Below are 7,988 nucleotides of genomic sequence, written 5' to 3' on the forward strand. Positions count from 1 at the left end.
CTGAGCCCTGCTGCCCCCAGAACCAAAGAGCCTCCAGCAACACCACAAACCAGATGCCCTTCCCCTGGGCACAACCCCAGTGCAGAAACAGCTCCTCAGATTCATCTCCCTGGGGGGATTCCCAGCTCCTAAAAACAACACAGCCCCCAAGCCCACCCTTGCTGAGGAGGGGCCTCACCCCCTGTCACACAGTTACCAGAGCTGGAAGGAACCTCTGGAGATCATCCACTCCAACGCTCCACTAAAGCAGGATCCCCCAGAGCACATTCCACAGAACCACGGCTGGACTGGATGACCTTTGAGAGTCCCTTCCAACCCAAACGATTCGGCAATTCCACGGTTCTATGACTGCATCCAGGCAGGGTCTGAATTTCTCCAGACAAGGGGACTCCACAGCCCCCAAGGGCAGCCTGTGACAGCGCCCTGGCACCCTCAGAGTACAGATACTTGTACTCTCGATTCTTGCAGACATAAACAAGGTGGCCTGGGAACATCAATGGGCACCCTGACCATGTCCTCCGTCACCCCCAGCCCCTCCAAATGCCGGGGGGACATTTGCAAGATGGTGTCCCACGACTCAGAGATGTCCTCCCTCCCCCGATCCCCCCATTTCTGCCTGCACTGCCCAAGCGGAACGGGCCAGGGCCCATTAAGACCTCACACACCGACCCCACTTACACCCCGGACACCAGGTCATTAACCCCACCAAGATCCGAGCCACCAACCCGCCAAGCCCCTGCCCCACACAGCACCCCAACCCACCAAGCCCCAGAACCCATCGAACCGCCAACCCACCCAGCCCCCCGCCCCACCAAACCCAACCCCTACCCCCGACCCAGGGATCCCTGTGCCCCACAGAACCCTCCTGCCCCCCCACAGACCACCCCTGCCCCTCTGTGGCCCTCTCAGAACCCGGCAGACCCGCAGCAGCCGCTCCTCCAGCGCCGTCAGCTCCAAACCCGCCGTCGCCTCCGTCGCCGTCGCCGCCGCCGCCGAACCCTCCGCCGCCATCTTGCCGGCCCGCGGCCCGGCACTGAGACACCAACGACACTTCCGCCACACGCCCAGAGCGGCACGGCGGGGCGCAGGCGAGGGGAAGCAGCGCCCCCTGGCGGCGGAGGACCGACCTGGAGGACCTCCCGCAGGACCTCCCCGCTGCGGGAATCGGAGACGGACGGGGATCCCGCGACGCCTCCGTCCCTTTTTCCCGCGTTTTATTTTGGGGGGAGGAGGGTAAAGAAACAGGCGAGAAGCAGCCGCAGGCCGGAACGCCCCCCAGCCTCCCCCCACTAACCACCATCGAGCCCCAGGGGACCCTCTCGGGGTCCTTGTTGCTGTTCGCCAACCCGGACGCCCAAGTGCGCGTCCCCAGGGACCTCCCGTCCGCACTGGGGGACACTGAGCCCCCCAGGCACCCCCTGTCCTCCTTGGGGGACACTGAACCCCCCAGGGGACAACTGTCCTCGGTGGAGGGAACATCGTGTCCCCCAGGGACCCCCTGTCCTCGTTGGGAGGTACCCCGAGCCCCCCAGTGCCCCCTCCGCACTCTGCTGAGCAACCCAGACCCCCAGGGCAGCCCTGCTCTTCCTGCTGGGCACCCCACACGCCCCACAGACACGCACACACATCTCGGATCCGTGGGTGCCCAGATAAATAAGGCACTGTTCCCTGGTAACCGTGCCCATCTTACAATCCTTTTGCCAGTGAATCTTTCAAACTGCTGGGTAATCCAGTTCCTTAAAGAAAGCCCAGCTGAGGAGGCACAGCACAGTTGGACCAAATAGTTTAGGACTGAAGGGTGTTTCACAACGAAATTCTTCTTAAAAAGTTACAGTTGTCTAGATGGGAATCGATCAGGCAGTGCCACTCTTTTTCTATGCTATTGTTTCAGATATAGACATCTAACATCTAGAGGTAGCCCCAAGATCACTGAAAGTATTTGTTAGAATAGATAAACCTCTTTTAAATGTAAAGGTGATGGAACCTATTCATGATCGCAAAGATGAACCCAAACGACTGTTGAAATACCATATATGTCACCAATAGCTGGTTTAAGGGAAAAAAATACCACAAAATCAAACCAGACATGTCTGTAGATAATTCTCTCTCTGCAATCCAAACTCGTGGTAACTGTCTCACCACTCAGCTCCTTACAAGTTCTGGACCCAATGTCCTGGTATTTAAGCTGAAGAATGCTTTATTTTTCAGATGCCCACAAACTGTCTCTTGAGAAGCGTTTATTCCAGACCTGGCACGGTACTGACTTGTCTAAACTGACTGAATTATGTTTAAAATCACAGCTTTGATTTACTATTCTCTCAGCTGCTTTAAAGCCTACAGCCCTGCTGCAGTGACAGTCACATATGAACAGTTGTTTCCCTTGACGGCTTTGGCACAGTAGGTGTAAGGAGCTGCCTTAGCCCAGGCTATTGCTTGGTCCTCACCTCCCACCCTGAGATGCAACGAAGGAGAGAAAAGGAAATAAAGCTCTGGAAATCTGGAGGTGGCTCACGCTGTCTTCCTCCTGAATTTTCCAGCCTCTCAAAGAGGTAGATTGATACCTAGGGGGTCCTTTCTTCCCCTTAATGGAAATCCCTTGGTGACCGCAAAACACTTTGCCCACCCAGGAGTTAGAATCGCTCCATCTGTCCCCCTCTGGCTCCTGCCCCGTTTGGACCACACGAAGCTCCACGGCTTTAGGTTCCGGGCACCTTTAGAACCTGAGAGCACCTCCGAACCGGGTTCATTGTGACGAGAGAGGAGCTTCCGTGTGCTGAGCGCTCGTGTTCTCCCGCCCCGCTTCTTTCTCCTCTCGCTCCAAACAGATCCCGGTTGGTCCCTCCCTGGGGGGGTTCGGGTCCAGGTCCGCCCCGCCCGGCAGTGGACGCTCTGCGCCGGCAGGGGGCGGTGCAGTGGATAGGGCGGGGGAGAGGCCTCTGGCCCCGCCCCCTGGCTCTGATTGGCTGCTCCCTGAGTGACCTTCCCGTGCGGATCCAGCGTCCGGTTGCAGGCGTGCGCCGGGCACTCTGCGTGTTCCTCTGTCTGTGCCTTTCTCCCGCCCCGGTTTTTGGGGTTTGGGAGTCCCAGGCACTTGTTTCTTGCCTTGAGGCCCCCCTTCCCAAGGGGGGGTCCGTCTCCCCGTGTTCTCCCCATGTCTGTACCCACGGCCACCATGGATGTTGCTGCTGCTGCGACGGATTTACCACTGATTTACCACTGATTTACTTGATTCACTGATTCAATTGCTGACTACTGGCTAATGGCTACTGGCGTGTGAGTGCGGGCGCGGTGCGGGCCTTCCCGAGTGAAGGGTAAGTATCATCCCCCCCCCCCCCGTCTCCCCTCGGTGCCCACACTCTTTCTCACTGTTTTTTTCTGTCCTTACTCCCTCCCGCAGCCGCTCCCGCGCCCCGGGACCCGGCGGAGCTTCCGCTGGCCGCCGGGCGGAGAGCCCCGAGTGACCGCGTCCCGCGGGAGGATCCCCCGCGCCTCCGCCAGCAGAGCCGTGGGCATTTCAGGTGGGGAAAAATCTCCCGACCGCAACCTCCCTCCCTCCCGCTGTGGGGGTTTTGCTCGGAGTTTTGCTCTCAGTCTGGCTCAGGTGTTTCTCCGCTCTTTGTTTTCCTGCTGTGAGTCCCAGGTGGGAGCGGCGGTGTGCGGGATGCCCCTGGAGTCGGAGGAGTCGGGAGAGAAGCGGCGGTGGAGCAGTGCGGGACGGTCGGTGAGGGGAGGGGAGGGCAGCGCGGGGATTGCGCTGGGGGGGAGCGGGGGTGTGTGCGTGAGAGTCTGTGAGTGCGTGTGTGTGTGTCGCGTGGCGAGGCTGTGTCCCGTCCCGGCTCTGTGTTCAGCACTTTCTCTCGTGTACCCGCGGCTGCTCCGCACCCCTCCCGCCGCTGCCCCCTGCCCGCACCCGAGCTCTGGGGGTGGCAGCGCTGGGGGGCCTCTGATCGCTGCCTGCACCCCTTCGGGTGCGGAGCGGCAGCGCCGGGACCCGCGGGGCGGGGGAAGGGCACTGGGGGGGGGGTGCAGAGCACACTTTTGGGCCCTCTCCCCCTTTTTGCCACTTCTTCACTCTTTGCTTCCCCCTACACTTCCTCTGACACACGAGCGGAAAGCTTATCAGATGCTTGTAACAGAAAAGCGTTTTATTTATTTGGACAAGGTGAACTACGGAGCAGACTACTGGCAGAACCACAGAATTCTACCCCAAACTGGCCCAATTGGGTGAACCTACCTCTGTGCTCAAGTAACCCATCCTGGCAAAGAGACCTGCAGCTCACTGATTTCACAGCATGTACTAAAGCTGATCATAGAATCATCTGGGTTGGAAGGGACCTCTGAGATCATTAAGTCCAACCCTTGATCCATCGCCACTGCGGTTACCAGACCAAGGCACTGAGTGCCACATCAGTCTCTATTTAACTATCTCCGGGGATGGAGAATCCACTACTTCCCTGGGCAGCCCATTCCAATGTCTGATCACCCTCTCCGTAAAGAAATTCTTTCTAATGTCCAACCTAAACCTCCCCTGGCACAACTTGAGACCGTGTTGTCTTGTCTTGCTGATGGTTGCCTGGGAAAAGAGACCAACCCCCACCTGGCCACAACCTCCTTTCAGGGAGTTGTAGAGAGTGATGAGGTCTCCCTTGAGCCTCCTCCAGGCTGAACAGCCCCAGCTCCCTCAGACTCACCTCATAGGACTTGTGCTGGAGTCCCTTCACCAGCCCAGTTGCCCTCCTTTGGACCTGCTCCAGGACCTCAATATCCTTCCTGAACTAAAGGGCCCAGAACTGGACACAGGACTCGAGCTGTGGCCTCACCAGGGCTGAGTACAGGGGAAGAATCCCTTCCCTGGACCTGCTGGCCACACTGTTCCTGATACAGGCCAGGATGCCATTGGCCTTCTTGGCCACCTGAGCACACTGCTGGCTCATGTTCAGCTTCCTGTCAATCCAGACTCCCAGGTCCCTTTCTGCCTGGCTGCTCTCAGCCACTCTGTGCCCAGCCTGGAGCTCCCCATGGGGTTGTTGTGGCCAAAGTGCAGGACCCGGCACTTGGCCTTGTTGAACCTCATCCCGTTGGAATCAGCCCAACTCTCCAGTCTGTCCAGGTCCCTCTGCAGAGCCCTCCTGCCTTCCAGCTGATCAACACTCCCCCCCAGCTTAGTGTCATCTGCAAATTTGCTGATGATGGACTCAATCCCCTCATCTAAATCGTCAATAAAGATATTAAACAGAACTGGGCCCAACACTGATCCCTGGGGGACACCACTAGTGACCGGCCACCAACTGGATGCAGCACCGTTCAGCACCACTCTCTGGGCCCGGCCCTCCAGCCAGTTCCTAACCCAGCACAGATGCCCCTGTCCAAGCTGTGGGCTGACAGCTTTTTCAGGAGTATTCTGTGGGAGAGGGTGTCAAAGGCCTTGCTGAAGTCCAGGTAGACCACATCCACAGCCTTCCCCTCATCCACCAGGCAGGTCACCTGATCATAAAAGGAGATCAGGTTGGTCAGACAGGACCTGCCCTTCCTAAACCCGTGCTGGCTTGGTCTAATCCCTTGTCCATCCTGTAGGTGCTGTGTGATTGCCCCCAGGATGAGCTGCTCCATAACTTTGCCAGGCACTGAGGTCAGGCTGACAGGCCTGTAGTTTCCTGGGTCCTCCTTCCAGCCCTTTTTGTGGATTGGTGTGACATTCGCCAACTTCCAATCATCTGGGATGTCCCCGGTGAGCCAGGACTGTTGGTAGATGATAGAGAGAGGTTGGCGAGCTCTTCTGCCAGCTCCCTCAACACCCTCGGGTGGATCCCATCTGGTCCCATAGACTTGTGGGGATCTAAGCAGCTCAGTAGTCACTGTTTCCTTCTGGATTACAGGGGAGTTGTTCAGATTCTTTATTCCTACAAGCTCCTGAAGATGACTAATGTGTGAATCTTCTTGAACAACCCATGAGGAAAAATTAAGCATTTTCTAGTATTGCAATAGCACTGATTTATTAATGGTATTAACAAAACTATAAGATGTATTTCTGCCATGTGTTTCCTAATAGGTCTTATTAAATGGCTTCGTGTTTCAACTGCATTTTTTTTCCTACAGAATAGCTCACAGGTCACAAAGTATTATATTTGGTTCACAGACCCTTTCTAATCATATTGTATAATAGCTCTCCTAGTCTTTGGAAATGTGGGTGTCCTGTTAGTGACCAGCCTTGGTTTCCATGTCTCATACATCATGTTATGGAATATAACAAGCCAGGGCTGCTTCTGACTGAGAACGCGTGAATAAACTGAGCCAGGATGTATATGTAATTTCATGGCAAGGCACATAAGGAACACAACAGAGAAGATACCTGATGTTTCTGAGCCTGTCAGGTTGATTTATTTTCCAGAGAGATAATGAAGGAGAGATAATGAAGTCCAATTAGATAGCAAATCCAGATCCCTGGCCCCCCATTACATGGGTACCAAGAGTATTGGTAGCTGGCAATAGGGTTACTCATGCTGAACCTTACTCAGCTACATTGATGTAGAACACTTATGAGAATGTTCTCACAAAAGATCAGAACTCACCACTACTATCTGTTTCCCTGTGAAAGTTGTCATTTTTATGAACAGAATTTCAGCCCCAAAATTTCAGCTTCCCACCAAAGGCAGCATGGGGGATCATGGCAGTGCTGGAGCCATCAGCAAGGCTGCTGAAGCCCAGTGAAATATCCATTTTATGCTTCCTTCCCTCCCTCTTCACTTAAGGATTAAAGTGGGTTTTTGGTTTTTTTAAGGTGTTCCTAAGGTGTTCTTTTTTTTTTTTTTTTTTTTTTTTTTTACTTGACGAAAGTAAAGACTACTTGACTCAAAGAAAACCTAGGTTTGTACAATGGCTCTTATAACAGGCATGGCTGGCTGTATCATTACTGCTAAAGAGCTGAAGAGCTGAAGGGCTTTGGGATTGTGTGCTGCTTTGAAGTATCACCCTGAATGGAGACAGCCACCATCCCAGCCCTTTGTCTCAGAGACTCATTTCACCAAGGAGTTCCTTTTTAAAGAGAATTTCAGAAAAGTTCCAGCAAAAGCTTTTCCAACCCCTTAAGGAGAAAGTGGAAGATGGGTTGGTTTTGTTTAATTAAGAAGTCCTTCCACATCATTAATTCCCCCCTCATCTGTAGCACATACTAATATCATACAAACCTGTAAAATCTCTTAAAAGAGAGCTGGGTAATGGGTATGAGTGCAGGTGTTACAAACTGAGTACTGGTGTTACAAAATGTAAAGTGTGTAAGGTAAAGAATAAATCGGATGCTGAGGTTTTACACTTTGCATTGTTCTCTTGGTATTATTTTGCCCAGCATTTCCCCTTTCTGCTGCAGCAAATTCTCACTATCTTCTGTCATTATAGTCCATTAGTGTCCTAGCATTGTAGTTCAACACAGTACTGCTTTGGAGTGCTTAAAGTCAGACTTTCTGAGCTTTATAGTGCAGAGTATCCTAAAATTTGTGAATTCAGTAAAAGGAAAGGGGCAAATGAGTGACACAGAGGTATCTTTGATGCATTGCAGAGATCTCATGAGGCTTTTTACAGCTCAGGCCATCTAATACTTGTTCTTATATGACTGCTTTATAATTTTGAATTATAAAGACTTCTTTTTATTTTTTTAATTGGACAGAAGTGGCCTGCTATAGTCTTATAAAAAACTTTGTTAAATTAAAACCCAGTTCTAACTTCAGTACTTCTCTGTAGCTTGTGAATCATAGTGCAGGCTGGCAGCTGGTGAGTTCAGTGAGACTCTGTGCCAGGTTTCATGTATTTTGAAATAAATGAGAAACATTCTCTATGAGGAAAATAGAACCACAATATTTTCTTTTGAAGGCAAATCCCGGTCTTTCTATATGACTGAAAGGAGGGAAAAGAAGAAAATAATTCTAAAGCATTTCATAGTTCCTGCATCACTCAGAGCCACTCTGTGAGCTGCTGCTCCACCACAGTTTCATCTT

The 7,988-nt window shown here is 53.0% G+C and overlaps 1 long non-coding RNA gene across 2 annotated transcripts; it reads left to right on the plus strand.

Annotated features, from left to right (window-relative positions):
• Positions 1 to 3,014: 3,014 nt before the first annotated feature.
• On the plus strand, positions 3,015 to 7,313 carry LOC139790906 (uncharacterized). Of its 2 annotated transcripts, none has more exons than XR_011723715.1 (4): positions 3,015 to 3,311; positions 3,398 to 3,518; positions 3,641 to 3,717; positions 4,163 to 7,313. It is a non-coding gene; the product is annotated as an uncharacterized lncRNA (long non-coding RNA). The 2 variants fall into 2 exon arrangements; XR_011723716.1 differs by having other exon boundaries at positions 3,162 to 3,311; positions 5,575 to 7,313.
• The last annotated feature ends 675 nt before the right edge of the window (positions 7,314 to 7,988 follow it).

The sequence above is a fragment of the Heliangelus exortis genome, unplaced genomic scaffold, assembly GCF_036169615.1.
Source record: "Heliangelus exortis unplaced genomic scaffold, bHelExo1.hap1 Scaffold_302, whole genome shotgun sequence".
Lineage (NCBI taxonomy): Eukaryota > Metazoa > Chordata > Aves > Apodiformes > Trochilidae > Heliangelus > Heliangelus exortis.